A 20385-nucleotide genomic window follows, 5' to 3' on the forward strand; every position below is an offset into this window, starting at 1 on the left:
CCCGCATCAGCCTTCAGAATATCACGTGACCAAAGATCAACAAGTTAATGGTTAATGTGAACTGGATCTGAGGTGATTCTGAGGATTGTAACGACCAGATTGTAAACACATTATGGAGCCACCAAATAGTATCAGGAGTTAAGGAGCATTTTGAAACACTATCACAAATCTTAATTCAGTCTGGTAGTTAGGGGTGTGTATGTATATTTATATATATCCAGGACCTCATGTAGGTAATCTGCTACTGACAACATGGTTACATATCCACTGGTATTTAGCCCACATTTGGCTGCTGTACATCGAATGACCAGCAGATGTCAGTACTTCCAAACGAGCTGTTTAACTGAGCTTTGTGTGATCTGCCTTTTAATGAAGTAATTAACCGGGAAGATTCGACACATTCATGGGGCTTCATCACACCATCACTAACTACACCTCCCTAATTTAATTAACAAGACAAAACATACAAAAAATAAATACCTTCTTCTTCAGAAGGGGTGGACAAGACTACTTACCATCAAAAACAGCCCAAAACAGCTCCCCAATCAGAAGGAGGACCTGTAGAGACTCTTAAAGGCACAGAACACAGTAGAGACATACTCACACACTCATTTAAAATGTGACCAGGGCTGTAACACCCCAGAAAAAAAGTAAATAAAATTGCACAATACCTTTTTTTTTTTAGCAATTATAAAAAACTAAAAAACCAAAAACAGATGTAACAAATCTGATTTAAATTTAACGTAATATATGGAAATCATGGAAATTTTGAACCAAGTAAGTTCCAGTGATCCATGTCATTGGTCTGCTTGTCTGCAGCAAAGTGTTTGCAGACTTTCTTGTTCATCATATTTAGAAGAGGCTTCTTTCTGGGACGACAGCCATGCGATGCAGTGTGTGGTGTATGGTCTGTGCACTGACAGACTGACACCCTACTCTTCAACCTCTGCAGTGAGGTGGCTGTGGCTCAATTGGTAGAGCTACTACCTGGAAGGTTGGTGGTTTGATCCTTGGCTTCCCCAGTCTGCATGCCAAGTATCCTTGGGCAAGATACTAACCCCAAGTTGCTCTCTGATGCGTCCATCGGAGTGTGAATGTGTGTGAATGCTGGTTAGATTGCCATTAAATATAGAAGGAACTGCTTGTATGAGTGGGTAAATGAGGCATGTTGTATACAGCGCTTTGAGTACTCCATGAGAGTAGAAAAGCGCTATATAAGAATCAGTCCATTTATCATTTAATACTGGCAGCACTATCTATTTTCAAAAGACAACCTCTGGATATGACGCTGAGCACGTGCACTCAGCTTCTCTGCTCGACCATGGCGAGGCCTGTCCTGAGTGGATCCTGTTTCAGGCTGTTGGGAATCTTCTTATAGCCTAGGCCATCTTTATGTAACAGATGTATCTTTACCATGATGTGCCAGGTTAAACTTCCAGTGACCAGTATGAGACAGTGTAAACAATAACACCAAATTTAACACACCTCCTCTCCATTCACGCCTGAGGTTTTGTTATGCTAACGCGTTATTGTTTTCTATATTGTCCTCTGTTGTCCATTCTTGTTGTCATTGTTTGCTCTAATATGATGTGATCACTGTTTTTGTCCTTGTCTCTATATACAAGGTCTATAAATAGTGTCTCAGTATGTTGCTATTAACTTGTGTGTAACATCAACCTGCCAGAGGGTCTACATATGGAAATTAGCCTAAGGCTATAATCTGGCATATTTACATTTGTTAAAATGTTCATTAATAGGTATTGTCCCTCTTTCTGATAAAAAAGGAAATATAATATAACGAGTCACATGACACTGGAGAGGAAAAATGGCAAACTGGGCACAATTTGGACCTTTTCACTTAGGAGTGTACTCACTTTTTTGCCAGGGGTTTAGACATTAATGTCTGTGTGTTGAGTTATTTAGAGGGGACATCAAATTTACACTGTTATCAGAATCAAACTCTTGTAAGGTTCCCTCAGACAGCCAGGTTGAAGGAACCTGTTGCTGAAACTGCTTTTGTCCAGTGTGTTATGGAGGAGGCCATTGTTATACAAGCTGAACACTGATTACTTTACATTATATCAGTGTCATAGCTTCAGTGATGTCACATGAACGGATATGATAAGATATTTACAAAAATGTGTATGATGCTGTAAAATAGTTGTGTTCATCTACATTTCACACAGCAGACTTGGGTTTGAAATTTCCACGTTCATTTTTCTCATTTCAGTTTTTTTGGCCTTTATTGATAACAAAGAGCTGACAGGAGAGCAGAGGGAGAGACAGGAAGGCCGCGGGTCAGTCGCTCTCAGCCACATGGCTCATCGCAGCGAGCTAAACTAACGCCCATATCTGTTTATAAAGATTTAATTTGAGTTCAGTTCAGTGATTCGTTATTATGGTATGATTTTAAGAAGTTTAGACAAAAACATAATACAACAATAAATATTTTGAATAAATAAATGTAGCCAGAGAGAGAGAGAGAGAGAGAGAGAGAGAAATCTGAAACCCTTTAAAAATATTTTGCTCAGTGAAACACTGAAAAAAACTTTTATTGTGCTCTTCAAGTATAGCAGTGGTTCTTAACCTGGGTTCGATTGAACCCTAGGGGTTTGGTGAGTCGATCTTGGCACGGCTCATTTTGTGCACCAGTAAAAAACATATCTATGTCTTGAATTTGAAAAACATATTTTATTTTTCACTAAAGAGGGGTTCAGTGACTGCGCATATGAAACTGGTGGGGTTCGGTACCTCCAACAAGGTTAAGAACCACTGAAGTATAGCAATGTTTCTGTGACCACTTCTTACTGCTGCAGATGTGTGAGATGTCTGTTGGTCACACACATGTCCACTGTGTAAAATGTCACAAATAAATCGTCTTCCACTCACAAAAACAGCTCCCTCATGACCATGAGAATCAAATCAAACAGGCGGCCTGGGAAGAGATGGGACCGAATATCGTTATCTGTCAGTGACGCAGGTTACAAGGAGAATGCGCTCCCTCCATGTCTTATCAGGCCGACTGTGAACAACTGTTACTGTGTTATGATGTCAAAAGGTCACAAACACACTCCTATCTGAAAAAAGAAGCGTACTTGCTAGCACCTGCTGTAGTAACAATACAGTTCTCTGAATTTAACAATATTTAATAGATTGTGAGCACTGACAGAATTAGAAACTATAGCCACTCCAGCACATACCATGATACATTTTCAAGCTAAATGTTGCATAACCGAGGTTTATTTATTATTAGATACTACAAATATTGATATAGTTGTTGAATTGTTTAATAAATAATACTATTTTACTTTACTTCTACTACTGTTTGTATCAGACTGTGTTTGGAACAGTTTCCATGAGCCAAGCACACAAAAAACTGTCAAACCTGTAAATGATCAAAATGTTTGAAGATGTTTGTTCTGCACCATCTGCAGGTCAGCAAGTTCACTGAAGCACTGACCATGGTAACTAAATCCATCCACTCTCTCCCACTTACCCTTCTGGGGAGACACGGGGGGCTGGAGCCTGTCCCAGATCCATTGTGACTCATTTGAACAAACTTTAACATCGTCTTGAGTGTTACGTCTACTACAGTGAATCCACTCAGAGGTTTAAACCCACCTATTCAAATCAAATTTTAACTATTTATTTATTCTATAATAGAAGACCACAAAAAATTGGTTTAATTATCTATTTAAGTTTCCAGCAAAATATTTGCTACTGTAGCCTTTTCTCACACACGCACATGTTTCTAAGAAGGCAGTGCCAAACTGAATCAGTCGTATCAAATACAGGGTTACAGCTGAGAGCACACATCAGCAAATAAATGCATGAGCGATTCAACAGCTACATTTATGCCGAATTTGCTGAATAAATAGTCCAATCAGCAAATTTCCTCCAAGATTAAACTTGTCTATGGTGAGCTTAGTCCAAGACAAAAGCTGTCCAACATGGAGTGGCTGTAGCTCAGGAGTAGGGCAGAAGGTTGGTGGTTCGATTCCTGGCTGCTCCAGGCTTGCCAAATATCTTTGGGTAGGATACTAACCCTGGAGTTGCTCTCTCATCATGTGTAATTGGTAGCATTTGTGAAGAAGTAAGTGTTGGAGTGAATTATACGAGTCATTTAAAGCACTTTGAGTGCTCGGATAGAGCAGGAAAATGAACCAGTCCATTTACCAACATAAAGGAATAGCTGTGTGCTTAACCCAAATGTGTTATAATACATAAATGAAATAAATACTGAAGTCAGTTTTATTCACATAGTGCCAAATCACAACAGCGGTCGCCTCAAGGCCCTTTATATTGTAAAGACCCTACAATAATAGAGAGAAAGCCCCAACAATCAAACAACCCCTGGCAACAATGTGCAGGCTGACTCAAACATGGGTTTATTCATCATAAACTAAGGCAGCTTAGTGATGGTCCAGTTGGTGCAGGACCAGATATTTCCTCCACAGATTCTCTCTGGGATAATGCTCTTTTAGGAAAAACACCAGGACTTCTAGGCAGAGGAGAAAACAAGTAGGTTGCAGGGACTGAGAAAAACAGGATGATGGGCCGTTTGAAGCTGAAGCTTTAGCGTGGTGCTTTGGAGGCACTGTGTTGAGGCTTTGTTTGTCTGGCTAGAGTCAAGTGATCAGTGACGTCTGAAGCTTCATTCGGTTCGTCACTGTTTCAATACCTGATTCAATGGTTTCTAAGGGACTGAAGTGTTTGCAGGATTTGTAGTTTATTTTTTATGTGTGAGAGAGAGTGAACCAGTGTGTGACATAAAAAGACATGGAGCCAGCAGTGAACCAACAGCTCCAGCCCCAGGTCAAAAACATACACAAGAAATACACTAAATAATATATTATATATTGGTGTATGTCCACTGGTTAATTACAAAAGCAAGCATACGCCCAACCTATTGTAAGAGTTTGTTGCCCGTGTAGGTTCTCAGGGCTGACCTGTTTAAGTTTCTTGAAGACGTTTCATCTGAGAAGCGTCTTCAGAGTTAATGGTGGAGAGTCCCAGATTATAGGATAAGAGTGTGTTGTACATTATTATTTACAATGTTTGTTTTTAATCTATGACTATCACAAATAAAGAGAGACCACACCATGTTTAAACAAGGAAAGTTTATTCACGTAAATGACGTATCAAGCAAATAGATATAACATTTTACACAAAAAAAACCCCATGTTCAAAGCACCACAACTGTAGCCCGATATCACACAAAACTGCCACATGACATTAAACAGAAGCTGTCAGTTCAGCTCTGCAGAGTGAATAATCATAACCAAGCAGTTCGTTTCAATTTGCAGAGTCAAACTCTGCACTTCATATTTTTGGTAACCAGATGGCACCAAAGAGGACTGCGTTAAGAAACTTCAAGTAATAAACCTTTCAGTGCTAAAGAAAGTTTCATTTGGCCAACACTAACAGGATCAGAATTTCTACGTGACAAGCTGGTTTCACTAACATGGTTAATTCAACGCTCGGGTAGTATTAACAAAGGGCGGGAATCCAGAAGGGAGGTTCTAGAAGTGCAGCCTTCTGTCGGGACTTGTTGGGGATGATGGGAGGAAGATAGAATAAAAGACAAACTGTAGAAGAGACCCAGAGATTAATAATAATTAATTCAGGTCACCTGATCCAGCCCTAACTATACACTTTATGAAAAAGGAAAGTTTGAAGCCTAATTTTGAAAGTAGAGAGGATGTCTGTCTCTTAAACTGGGAGCTGGTTCCATAGAGGAGGGACCTGAAAGCCAAAGGCTCTCCCAACCAATCTATTTAAATTTCATATGAACAACAAGTAAGCCTGCAGTTGCTGCTATAAGGTCTTTAAGATAATGAACAGAAGCCAATATCAGAGAAATATCTCTTTCTAGTCCCTGTCAGGACTCTTGCTGCAGCATTTTGGATTAACTGAATGCTTTGCAGTGAGTTTTTAGGACATTCTAATAATAATAAATTACAGTAGTCCAGCCTAGAAGCAATAAATGCATGAACTAGTTTTTTAACATCACTCACATCACAGACTAGATGTTTCTAATTTTAGAGATTGATGAAAACGTGCTAGAACAGTTATGCAGTAGTTGAATTCTGTAAGTCCGTTGTGCCATACCACATATGATTAACCAGCTAAACACAGCACACACACACCTGTCATATGCATATTGGGGTGGCTGGCTTCCCCTAGTCTGCATGCCAAAAACCCCAAATTGCGCTGCGATGCGGAGTTTGAATGTTAGTTAGAAAGCACTAAGAAAATGTGCTTGTGCGAATGGGTGAATGCACAAGTTCTGTAAAGTGCTTTGAGAGTAGAAAAGCGCTATATAAGAACCAGTCCATTTACCATATGCACGTTCACCACCACTAGTTCATCTGTTTAAACAACTCCTTATATGGGGGAGGGATTTCTTTTGTTGTGTCTTATAAGGGGGACACAATAAGAGGGTGTAAGTGTATAAAGAGGGATGGACAGACTTCCTCGATTTGGTTTCTGCATTCCCAGCGTTACTGGAGGCCAGGGTAATGCCATCAGAGTAAGAATCTGTTTAGACACCATGTTTCTAAAGTTTGTACGGCTAACTACAATAGCCTCAGTTTGAACTGAATTTACAAGCAGAAAGTTAGCGGCCATCCAGGTCTTTATGTCTTTAAGACATTCCTGCAGTTTAACTAATTGGTGTGTGTTATCTGGCTTCATGGATAGAGCTGGGTGTCATCTGCACAGCAGTAAAAATGTATGCTATGTCTTCTAATGATGCTGCCCAAGGGAAGCATGTATAATGTAAACAGAATTGGTCCTAGCACTGAACCCTGTGGAACTCCATAATTAAAGTTTGTATCATGTAAATGGGGAGTATTTAAATTTAAGCATATTACACACATGTGATGATAAAATATCTTTAAATAATGTTAAGTGTTTTATTCTTACAGTTTTATAGCATGCTTTTATTGTGACGTTTGTTTGACTTGTTTCCCGTGTCGTGCCAAGGTAGGTATCCTCGACAGCATGTGGTTCCCCTGTGTCAGGAGCACGCACTGGGCTCTCCAAATCACGACACTTCTTATAATGACTTATAATGACTCCTGAAACTTTGGATGTCTTAGCCCTTTATACAGTAAAGTTACAGGAGGATACAAATAATTAATGGGCAAAATGTCATCAGTTTGTTGAAATAATCCAGTCCAATAACGCATGAGAAGAATACATGTATCATTTTCTGTTTGTAACCCACAAACTGAATGGCAATGTGACAACACTCAAACCTCATAGTAGGGGCTGGATCAAGTGACTTTGACTACACTACTATTGGCCAAGCTACAACAGGTTTAGGCTGATGGGGACTGGTTTTTTTTTTTCACTTGTGGCTTTTCAAAGCCTGGTTCTCCCTGGTTCTCCCAGTATCGTGGTGTCTTTACTCTAAAGTTCTATGTTGGTGGGGATTAGAGATATTAAGAATTTGAATGGAATCATACTGAATAAAAGTGAAGCCCTGAAATGTGCACTATTACAAAAATCGTTCCTTGGTTGAGAAAAAATAACCTGTCAACACTCTGATGGTAGCAGGCATATCATTGTCTACAATGAAGAGAGGTTTAATGAATGCTGACAACAAGGTGCAAACCGCTGATTATACTCAGTTTGAGGAAAGCCAGAGTAGAAGAAAACATCTAAAAGAGCCTCTGGAGAGAGATGAAACCAAGGATAACTCATACCAAAATACTGGGGAGATGAGTATTGTCAAGGAAAGGAAATGGCTCCTAATCTGAAGGACAAACATCAACTATCATAAATGGTGGTGGGAGTATTACGGCATGTGTAGTTGAGGGTTCTGCACTCTTCCGGATACAGCAGGAGGCGCTCTTAAGAGTTCTAGCTCCTGACACTCCTGTGCAGATAGAACACCTGGTTATAACTTCAGCTTGGCCTCAAAGAAAGCACACTTTGTTTAATCACAAATCTATCAGTAAGACTTGCAGCTCTTTATTTATCCACCGAGGCCTGAGATGACCTTCAAGGCTTTTGGTGATAACTGTAGCTATGTCAAAGTAAAATGAGCCAGCAGCTTAAGATCACTCTGAAACTGGAGGTTGTGTCAAGTTCTGATTAGAATTATATGAACGTAAAATGTCGTGAGATTTGAAAATACTCTGCTGTCACACCTGAAATCACTTTTACAGCCAAACAATGTAAAACATAACAGAGCACCAAAGATGAATAAGGCTTAATATTTATTATAGTTACGTGCTCATTGTGAAATAAATAATGAATGCATTTAAAGACATTTACACAACATATGTTCATAAACAATAAACACACACAGTGGATAAAATTTGTCTTTTACCCAAACAAATATTAAAGCTAGTCAAGAGTGTCAAGTGCCATCGAAATAAGTGTGAACTACAAATGACTCCACAGAAGGTGGTGTATATAACAAAGTGTTCGGATTCTGATGATGAGTGCATAAAAAATCTTATAAGAACTATTAACTACGGTATAGTGGCTGACATGTTTCTTAACAGACACCACACCAAGAGACGAGCACAGACAGAAGAATAGTGAAGAATCGGGCAGCTGAAGATGTTTTCATGGGTTAGAGCAGATGTGGGAGAATTAGGTCTACTGTATGTAAAGAAGAAAAAGCATTTATGGTGCTCTAGGATGAGGTAACATCTCAAAATAGATATAAAAAAAATCTAAGATTTTTGTGCATTTATGAGTAGATCACTTCTGTTTCTGTTATTTGTTTCTTGTAAATTTGTGTTTCTCTCCCCACAAATGTTATTTCCATTAGCTGCACAGATCACATTAACGTGAAGATATATGAAGGCCTATAATGATAAGTACATAAAGGAGTAACTTCTTCCTGAACATTACTTATTCATCAAATTACTGGTGGCCTGTCTGAGGTTAGAGCTAACTTTTGTTTTAATCTAAATCAACTTTTTTCTTTTTTTAAATCGGTGTAACAAACAACCAAATATTCTCCATGAAGGGGCTAGGGGTTAACCAAACACTGTCCTTAACCATACATGGATTGCTGTGTTACTGGAAGTTTGCTGTCTGATTACATTTCTAAAGTTTCTGAGGTGACCTTTTATCTATGAACATATAAGAGGTCTGGGTCGCTGCACATACTCAAACACATACACTGTTTGATTGTTTTTATACCACAGGACTTCTGTGAGTATAAATATTAACTTCAAACTCCGGACTGTAAACCCATAATTCTTTAAAGTGCGCTCTTATTGGCTGCAGTCGGCTGACTTGTTGTTTCATATGCAGTCATCCTCCTGAGTGACCGTGAAACTTTGACTTTGTGCGAATGCCACCAATTCCTTCTGTATGCTTCCCTCTTCGGACTGCTCGGAGGTCCCAGGTACTGTAAAAGTTTTTTCTGAAATACTTCTTGGAACTGCAAGACACAGATAAGAATAAAGAGTTCATTAAACAATGAGGAGCTTAAGGCCTCCAATACAGCTGTTAGTTTGTGTTATGTGGTCACTGTTGCTGATATTCTGTTGCTTCACACAAATTGTGCTGGATCACCACAGTACCAGAGAATTTCCCCGGCTTGGCAATACTATTGCAGAATTACAAATCCAGGAATATAAATATTCATCTCATAAGGCCAAAGCTCATAAAGCGCTATACAAATACAGGCCATTTACCATTTATAAGTCTTTAGTGGCTGTAGTGCCAACTGGTTGTTTTCCTCTTTCATGACAGTGAAACTTTCTGCTAAAGTGTATGCTGACTTTTTCTTTGTGGCTTTTGTGGTTTTGGATTCAATAAAATGAAACTTTTTTGTCTGTGGCCAGTTGAAACCATGTCTGGATTTACTTGTTAGGCATGTCTTTAACAGTGACAGGTGTGTTAGAGGAAAACAACACAATAAAACAAATACAACTCCCAATCCTGATTTTCTGGCTTAGTGTTGATATATTTATTAAATGGTAATATTGAGTCTGTCCAACATTCAGTAGGTATATGGACATATTCCTGCATTCTTATACAAAACACACTTATATGAAAAAGAAGGGAAGTGTTTTTCACAGCTCTGAAATAAACATTTTTTTCACCATCTTTAGATATTTAATCAAAAATGGAAATAGTTGTGGATCACATGCTTGCAGTACTACCACAGATCACTGAGAGAAGACTCCACAGTTGGTTTACAAATGTTCTTTGGGATCTAATGTGACCTAATTTGGTAAAGGTCAGGAATGACTGAGGACACACGCTTCACTGTATTTTATACAATGAGACAGTTAAGGGTAAGGCCCAGCTTTTTTCTCTTTGATCCAGTATAATCAATCCTCTGATAATGTCAAGGCCAAGTGTGAACTTAAACAGCACAGTGGTGCAGAGTCAGCACGATCACTTCACAGCAAGAAGGTCCTGGATCAAATGCACTGCAGATGTTCTGGCTTCCTCCCACAGTCTGAACACACATGGCGGTTAGGCTAAGTGGTCGTTCTAAACCGACTGTACGTGTGAAGGACACATGATAGGTTCCCTCTCTGTATCTGGCCTTTGGGTTGTATCCTCATGTTTAGCCATGAGATAAGCTCCCACCTTCTCCCTGTTCTTCTGAAGTGGATAAGGTGAAGACAATGGATGGATACAAGGTATATAAACTTATTTAAACAACAGAGATCTTACCAAATTTGGCTGTGTAGTGGCATGTACTGTTGTGGATGGAGAATATGTGGTCTGTTGGCTCCTTGGTTTAGCACAGTACATCTCAAGGTGATGAAGTTCACAACCTGATGACAGGCAACACAGATCCACTATCCCCTTCCCTCTGGACCGAGTGCCATAACCAGACCACAAGCCTTTACCTGCAGAAGAGAGACGTGTCACACACTACGTTCTTCTCTTTCCTTTAACTATCAATAGCTTTACAGTCAAACAAAATCTCCTTTACAGAGTACAGTGGTGCTTAAGATTTACTGTGTCCCCTTATGTGGCCATAACAACTTCCTCCTCTGCAGAAAAGAAATGTGCTCGGACAGTTTAGTCATTGTTGAACTGTCGTGGCTGCGGCGCAGGAGGTAGAGCGTATCTGCTAATCGTTAGGTTGGTGGTTTGATCCCTGGCTGCTGCAGTCTGTGTGCCAAAGTATCCCTGGGCAAGATGCTGAACCCCGACTTGTTCCTGATGTGTTCATTTGGGTTTAAATGTCTGTGTGTGTGTTAAATGGATAAACACTTTTCTACATAAGAACGAGTCCATTTATTATTTTTATTTTAACATAATGCACTACCCAACTCTGAAAACACCTCAGGACACATTCTCAACAGGACAAAAGTCATGTTAATCATCTATACTGATATTAATGGGCGATCGTAGGGGCGTAAAGCGCTTTGGGGTCCTTGGGGACTAAGCCAAGTGCTATACAGATACAGGCCATGATGTGTTGGGAACAAAAAGATGCATTGAATTCAAAGACATCCCAAAAACCAAAGTGAAAAATATATGGCGGGCTAGTTCATTTAGCCGAAATTTCATTGTAGCAACTCAAATTGGTACTATCGGATTTAGGTCAGGTGCTTCATCCTCTAGCAACTATATGTATACTCTCACCACACGGGGAAGCTAGGTCCCACTGCACCAGCATAAGAGCTGACAGTCAAGAGTGTTGTTGCCTAAGCTGTAGAGGTCTGTGTGGCCCTCCCATGCTTTCCCAGACCATCACTGACCCACTACTAAACCAGTCATGTGGAACGATGATGCAGGCAGCATTCTCCACAGCTTCTCCAGACCCTTTCACATCTGTCACATGTGCACAGGGTGAACCTGCTCTCATCTGTGAAAAATACAATTCTGGTATTCTATGGCCAACCCCAGGGGTACCCAGCTGTGAGCACAGGGCCCACTAGAGGATGGTGGCTCTCAGGCCCATTAAATCCGTTTTGTCACTTACCAGTGGCCTGTTGGCCTGCTATTTGTAGAGCTCTGACAGTGCTCTTTCTATTCCTGCTTGCACGAAGGAGCTGATACCAGTCCTGCAAATGGTTTAAAGACCATTCTGTACCCCTGTCCAGCTCTGCTAGAGTAAATTGTTAAATCTGTTGGTGCCAGGTATTACCTCACGCTACCAGTGGTGACATTGACCTAGCCAAAGGTATAACAATACCATTCCCTCTAAGCTTTTCACCAAGTTGACGGATCTAGGACTCAGCTCATCACTGTGTCAGTGGATCCTCAACTTCCTCACAGACAGACCCCAATCAGTGAGGGTAGGAAAACAAGTCTCCCCCTCCATCTCACTCAGCACTGGAGTGCCTCAGGGCTGTGTTTTAAGCCCCCTGCTGTACTCACTGTACACTTATGACTGTGTAGCCACATCCGACACCACCTCCATTGTCAAGTTTGCTGACGACACTGCTGTTGTGGGCCTGATCTCCGACAACATCGAGACGGCCTACCTGGAGGAGATTAGGAACCTGGAGACCTGGTGCCAGGAGAATAACCTCCTCCTAAACATCAGCAAGACTAAGGAGCTGATCGTGGACTTCACTACAAAGCAGGCGAGGAATTACAAACCCCTCATCATCAGTGGCACGCCAGTGGAGAGAGTGGACAGTTTCCGATACCTGGGTGTCCACATCACTCAGGACCTGTCATGGTCCTGTCACATCAACACCCTGGTTAAGAAAGCCCGTCAGCGTCTCTTCTTCCTCAGAAGACTTAGAGACTTCCATCTGCCACTGAAGGTGCTCAAGAACTTCTACTCCTGCACCATCGAGAGCATCCTGACGTCAAACATCTGCACCTGGTTTGGGAACAGCACCAAGCAGGACAGACGAGATCTGCAAAGGGTGGTGCGCTCGGCAGAACACATCATTCAATCAGAGCTCCCTGACCTGCTGTCCATCTACACCAAGCGGTGCAAGTCCAAAGCTAGGAAGATTATGATGGACCTCTCCCATCCCAACAATGGACTCTTCTCACTGTTGAGGTCTGGGAAGCGCTTTCCGCTCCCTTAAGGCCAAAACAGAGAGAATGAGGAGGAGCTTCTTCCCCCAGGCTATTCGGGCCCTGAACCAGGTGTAGGACTGGACTCTCCCAAACACGTCACTATAAGACTGGACTCTCACACACGTCACCACACGCACCACCACACATTTCCTATAATCCTATAATTCCTATAATTTATAATCCTTATCTTTATAATCTCTTCTGCTATTTGCACATTCTTTACTGTAAATTCCTAAGTTAATTTGTAAATTTTTGTAGTAAATTGTAAATATTGTAAAACTTTTCTTCTGTCATTTAATGGTCGGGCATTGTACAGCTACAAGCATTTCACCCCCATGTCATACTGCGTATGGTTGTGTGTGTGTGACTAGAGATGGACCGATCCGATATTACGTATCGGTATCGGTCCGATACTGACCTAAATTACTGGATCGGATATCGGAGAAAAATAAAAAATGTAATCCGATCCATTAAATATCACGAAAGCACCTCACAAAACTTGCAACACGCCGTAACTCACCTCAGAACGTTAGCACTTGGAGCAGTATGCATCACGTGATAGAGCGGCTGTGGCATGTAGGACCTGTCGGTGGTCTGGATAGCATGTGGAGCTTCGCTAGCAACCCGGCATTTCATCTCCGACAAAGTTATCCCGAGAGAAGTAAAGCAAGTGTGTAAGTCCATCTCTGAATGTTTGTAAAGCATTCCTGCGTTAAGCTTAACAAACGATATATGGAGCGACTTCTTGCTGCTACTTCAATCATGAAACTGCTTAATGATCAGCTGATCGGCTTTTCTGTCGCTAGTCCGTGTCTCTTGTTTGCTTTTGGCCCACTTTGCACCAGAAAGAGGAAACCAGCGGCTGAACAACAGCAGCACGTTTAAGCTTGATCAGCTGTTGTTAGAATTTATTTAATATTACTTTCTACACCAGGATCTTTTTCTACGCAGCTGACGGCTGGTAACTGTGCAGGGGCGGATCTAGCAAAGTTTAGCCAGGGGGGCCGATAGGGCATTAACAGGGAAAAGGGGGCACAAAGACATACTTTTCTTTCTTATTCTCATTTAAAATGTCTAGCTTTTAATAAATAATTATCTGACACCCAAAGTTTTAATTTGATGTAAAATGAATAGAAGTCAATTACTGTATATAGTAACTATTAAGTCTAATATATATACCCTAGTAAGCTATAGTACTTTTTCCTTTGGGAAGGTACCATCTGTGCAGTCTGCAATTTTGTTGAAGAAAGATGTTGAATCTATTTAATATTTCTTGAAAAATAATTGATTTCTGTGCATTTTTTTTCACACTGCATCAAATTAAGGTTGATTACGTCGATTAAGCATCATGAGGTGGAGCGTGAGGGGTGGTTCCCTATTTTTTATTTATTTATTTTTGTTGTTGCTGGGAGTTGGAACCCTATTAGTTAGGTTGCTTAATATTTATGCTAAGTACTCTTTAAAATACCAGAATAGGGAGGATGGTGTAGGTTTAAGTTTATTAGATTGATCAGTATTGCTGAACTATGAAATATTTTTTTTTTGCATACAGGTATAACAGAATAGCTTTAGTGTAGTTGTTGTTTTAAACTTGAGTATGAACTTATACAAAATGCAGCAAGATATTTAAAAAACAGTTTTGTTGATTAAAAAACACTATATCGGATTCATATCGGTATCGGCAGATATCCAAATTTATGATATCGGTATCGGTATCGGACATAAAAAAGTGGTATCGTGCCATCTCTATGTGTGACAAATAAAATTTGAATTTGAATTTGAATTTGAACAGTCAGAATAGATGAGGAGGAAAAATGTCAGTGACCGGAAACCATTTGTGTTTGGGGACTTGTCTTATTGCTGCACCTTTGAGCACCTTTTGTTAATTTCATTAACACCAAAGCAGCTGAAACCAATAAAAAACCCTCTGCTACCTGACTGACCACATCAACATCCTAGAAGTTTAAATGACTTATGCTCTGATTAATTCCTTCCTGGTGTTTTACAGATGCCATTTAAGAAGTGCATTTAAAATCATCAGGATTCATCCTCTGGAGCACAGACATGAAATCTACAGATGATTTCATGTCAGTCTGTTTAGTAGCAGTGACACTGTTTAATGTGAATGATAATATTTTTAAACCATTATTATTTACAGCTTTTCATTTTTTTAAGCTCTAAATCAAAATCAATAAATATAAGCGAAGAACTGACCCAAATGACTCGACCTATTACACTGACTCTGTTTAAATGGTTTATAATGTTATGTCACTAAAAACAAAAACAAAAAATAAGTACATAAAAATGATAGTTTTACAACAAAACATATTCACAAAATAAAGATAAAACTGTTGTTTCATAAACAATAATAATCATACTTTTTCCACAAATTTAGCATATATATATATATATATATATATATATATATATATATATATATAGATATGAAATGTAGAAGTAGAATATTTTGTCCTTTGTACATTATCAGTGTACAATTAGGAACAGTTCAATCATAACATGCCTGAGCACTGCAGCGTTCGTCAGCATTAGCGTGTATGTGAATGGATTAATGATAAGCAGCACATTATCCTGAAAAGACAAAATAATAATTGATACTATTTATCTTCACACGGCTGATTTAAAACCTCTTTCAGTGTTTACTTCTAATGTTTCTTTTCTTCAAGAGCCCTTTGACTGTCTCTAGCTTGGTGAATATGGTAAACATTACTTTCAAGATGTAGTCATGTTTAGTACTGGCATTGTGAACATTTATCGCGCTGTTTTTGGCATAAACAAAACATGAAACATGCAAAAGTATTTAGCACAATCACGATATAGGCCAAAGAACACAGTGCTTCTGAAAGAGCATATCTGCAGCTGCTTCTGCTCCCTCTCTGTACCTTTTTATTGCTCTCAGATAACACTGTTTTAACAATAAGACTATCACACAGAAGCACAGTGTCCTGGTGAGTATGCTGCTATTTTGATGCACTGCCACCAGCCTGATAGCAGATGCAGAGGGTTGCCTTGGTTAGAAGAGAGCAAAGGTAACCAGGTGAAAAGTCCAGTGGGTAACTGCATTGGTACGAGTACTGTGCAGTGGAAGTAATTAAAGTTTAATCGCATTTAGTTTTAAATCCTGATTATAGGGAGAATAACAGTGTGTTTAGCTATTATCAAACCTTTAATACATATAATAAATCTGTAGTTATAGTGGCACCATTCAAAATATTGGTAATTTGTTGTTTAATTTAGTATCTCATCTTAGCAGCTTTCAAAACATGAATGAACAAACAGGTGAAAAAACTTCAAAAAAGGAAACTAAGCACATTGGCGCACTTGTGTCCGTGCATCGTTACAGATTTACACCTGGAGCTTTTAGTTAAAAAAAAAAAGTTAAGCTGCTACTCCTCAGCTTGACTAATGACTAAAGTAAGTTGAATAATGTGGGCCCATCCTGCTGCTTGATGCATCAAACTCACAGTACATAAAGCCACAGCTTGTACTTGAGGCAGACTCACGTAAATAGATTCCACGGTCCCCACAGACAAACATGAGGTCACTGAGCAGGTCAGAGCCACATCGGACTTTAGCTGTCTCTGCGCACAGTGGCCAGCTTACCAGACAAATGCTGGAGTAAAACATGCAGATCTGCACACACAGCACCTGAAGACAAGAAGAAAACCACAATACGAGAAAGGTGTTAAGGAAATGCTGCCATTTTTATACATATTCCTCTGTTTTTGACACTCCAAATGTTAAAAAAGTAAATGAAACTGACTGACATGAAGGCGAGGCCTGTTCCATCAATAGTTTCTGACAAATTAAGCAGATAAAAGATCTGGAATTGATTCTGAATGTTGCCTTTGAATAACCATCCAGCACAAGTTTCAATATTAGGTCCAAAGAAATCTCAATGCAAATAAAGGAAGACATCGTTAGACTGAAAGTATAATGATGGATATTCAACAATCTGTTGACATTGCATGAGTGACTTTTGAACCTCATCAAGCAAAAACGCACTGTGCAGCTTAGTAACACCAAAATGCCCCAAAAAACCACAGAAGACATCATAAGCAGGTGACTGCAGAACGACTTCACACTGGTCAAGGCAAGAACTCAAACTCAAGACAAACCATCACCCAAGTCTGTAAACAAGACATGGTTTCATGAATTTAAATACAGCCTGCATAGCACAAACATCTTTCTAAATTAAATATTGGCAACAAAGAGGGACAGCACACAATCGTAGTGGAGGCATCTTTGTGCCACTGGCATGGATGGCTGCTGGCTTTTCAGTTAATGAAGAGGCAAACAGACCCACACACAAGCAGCAACTGATGGCAGCTGCAGTAAAGGTCCAGCAGTTCGTCTCAAAGGAAAAATGCCTCTGCTGAAGCAGTCATTGACTGCAAATGATTTTAATTCAAGTATTAAGAACTATCATTATAGTCTAAATGATGTTAGTTTGCCCTGTTACTTTTGACTCTCTGGAAATGGGCAGTATGTATGAAAATGCATTAATGGGTTAAACCTGTTGAATTAAAGCAGCAGTACTTCAGCCACATCTTGATTATTTCATTTTAAATCCACTGTGGCAGTGTACACAGGCAAAACTACAAAAAATGTACAATTGTCCAAATACTTACAGCTGTACATTTATTTATGATCTTTTACAACAGAATGATGTATTAATGGTATTTTTGTGGTACAATAAAGTGATATCCTTAAATATTTTATTAATAGTGAAACATTTGGGCTGTTTTAGGCCATAGTTGAACTGAAACAACAAACATCCTTCCAATCACACTACCCAAACTGTCAGTTTGAATCTGACCACTGGATTAATTTAACTAAACAAAGACAACAAAACAAATAAGTGGGAACACTATGATATCTGATATAATCACAACGTCAGCGTAGACATTCTGTACAGTACAGATAGATAACCTTCAGTAACCAACACATAGCTTCTGATATTGTTGAGAGTAGACTGCAGAATTAAATGACAGGTTATACTATTGTCTCTATTGTTAAGGGAGCGTTAGGAAATATGACCAGTGGCCTTGGAAAGATAGCTCCCCATTTACTTTTACTTCTCACTTATTTTACTACTTAAATTTAACTAAGACTCAGGAAATTAATAACTAGCTAATAACGGATGCCTGGAATGTAGTGCTTCTGCAGACTTCAACATTTAGTTTAGAAAGATCAACTTTTTTTCTTTGTAAAAATAAAAAAATAAATAAAAACAAAAGAAAATAATGACAAGCAACAATGTTTAAAACACCACCTACATACAGTATGTTTCTTTTCTGTCCCACCTAAAAGAAGTGAGGCGAAGCCCTACCTGGAGTGTCTGTGGTCTGGCACGGAGACAGTACAAGGAGCACATCCTTTCTGTGTAGACCAGCTTTGGGAGACCTGCGGTCTTATAAAAGGCAGCAGGAGGGGAGGACTGCGTCAGGGCGGTTGCCTCCCTCCTATCCTCACAGAACCATTTCTGCTTGAAAATGTAGCAGATGACTTGGTTCTGTTGTCCTGAGAGGACGTCTGTTAGAATGACAAACATGATGAAACATGCTCAGGGTGAAATCAACTGCAACACACCAAGGAGTGGAAACTGAGCTGTAAACATAACTCTCTTTCTGTTCATGCCATTTTTGTACAGTAAAATATGTGCATACATATTTTGTATTTTCTAAGTTTGATTCCCCTTATTGAGATCAAAGAATTCATTCGGCAGTGATATTATACTGCATTCCATTTATATTATAAATAAAAATATAACCTATTCCTGTTGGTTTTCTCGTTTAGGCCCCCTAGCCTCTGTACCAGTGCCGGTTCTTGTCATATACAGTGTCCCAGGTCAGGGGCCGCATCCTTGAAGGCCGATTACATCACAGCGAGGCAACGAAGGCTGTCCCAGTTTGAAGGTTCCTCCAAATGTGGCCTCCTTTTCCCAGGTGTGAAGGACAGGTTGGATGAATCCTTCGTGGTCCACCCTATCCCAGGATTCATAGCGCAGCCGTGGTGGTGGAGATTTTTATTTTTTTTCAAAAAAATGAATTACCCATCATGGAGCGAGGAGTAAATGTTTAGGTTCTAATAGTGATGTTTCCCAACGTTTCCCTTCTGTCGACTGTGTGGATGTGCTGCTTAATAGCGACATCTGCTGGATGTAAAATTATTGCAAGCATCCTGAACATCGCTCATTTATCCTGACTGATGAGCGGTCCTGTTTATATAAGTGCTAACTGAATGAACGAGAGGTGTATATTAATTTGATTATAACAAATTCATATGACTGATTAATACAGTGTGTCAAATGCAGACTTCAAAAATAGGTTTTGCAAAGACGTATAAATGAAACACGTGAAATCAAAGTGAAAGTGTTTGGGAAATATAAGCGCTCGTGACAGTGGGAGTGCTGGTGTGTGTGAAGGGTGGAGATCATTGTGTGCTGGGTGATAACCTCACAAACAGCTCCGATGCAAAGGAGTTCCCGACAAACACAATTTGAGCCCTGATCGCTGTACAAACAACGACTGCATCCACGTCAGTGTGTATGACACGGCAGCTGTATGGGTCACATAATTTGTCTTATAGCGACGCGCGTCCCTGTTTGTGGTTGATTTCTGAGCCATCACTAAGAACATTAAACCATTTGGCTTCATGCCAGCAAAATTGGTGACATTAGTGATATAGAACCGTCAGTTTTTAGTCAGAGTATTTACATACACTTAAAAAGTGGGAGGCACATTTGCAATCTGTTGTAATTCCTACACCGTTCACCTGATTTGGATGTAAATACCCTCAAATAAAAGTTGACAGTCTGCAGTTAAAGCACGTCTTGTTTGTTTCATTTGCAATCCATTGTGGTGGTGTATAGAGCCAAAAATGTTAGAATTGTGTCGATGTCCCAATATTTATGGACCTGACTGTACCTCGTCAGGCCAGGGCTCTGCAGTCTATTTACACCTACAGGCCAGTGGACACTCTTTCAATAATGAGGATGTACACATCCTGGACAGGGAGGAACGCTGGTTTGAGCGCGAAAAGGAAAAACAATCTCTGAATGGAGGAGGGGGTCTAAGGGTACATCTGTCACCATCTTACAATGCTGTGATTGCAGCCATTCCACAACTCTCTGTGAATGGTACTCATGGACATTGTTCAGTTGGCTTTGATCAATTTCCATATTAATGATCATGAAACTGACCTCACAGTCCACTGTTAATCAGTGTTGTTAGTTTCAGTCAGTGTGCAGATGTCCTGTTTATATGGTTGGAAACCTGCAGTCAGCTGATGATGAGGAAACATTTCTCCTAATGAGAACGTCCAGATGAACAGAATCAACTTTCTGGGATAATCCAATAACTCACACTAATACAACAAACC

The 20385-nt window shown here is 39.8% G+C and overlaps 1 pseudogene across 1 annotated transcript; it reads right to left on the reverse strand.

The window, feature by feature from the left end:
• Nucleotides 1-9162: 9162 nt before the first annotated feature.
• Nucleotides 9163-18379, reverse strand: LOC308407321 (insulin-like growth factor 1; annotated as a pseudogene). The gene is made up of 4 exons: nt 18335-18379; nt 16506-16650; nt 10663-10841; nt 9163-9412 (listed from the first exon to the last, which is right to left on the reverse strand). The product of its transcript is annotated as an insulin-like growth factor 1 (transcript).
• Nucleotides 18380-20385: the final 2006 nt, after the last annotated feature.

This window comes from Rhamphochromis sp. 'chilingali', assembly GCF_963969265.1.
Source record: "Rhamphochromis sp. 'chilingali' genome assembly, chromosome: 12".
In the NCBI taxonomy this organism is placed as follows: domain Eukaryota; kingdom Metazoa; phylum Chordata; class Actinopteri; order Cichliformes; family Cichlidae; genus Rhamphochromis; species Rhamphochromis sp. 'chilingali'.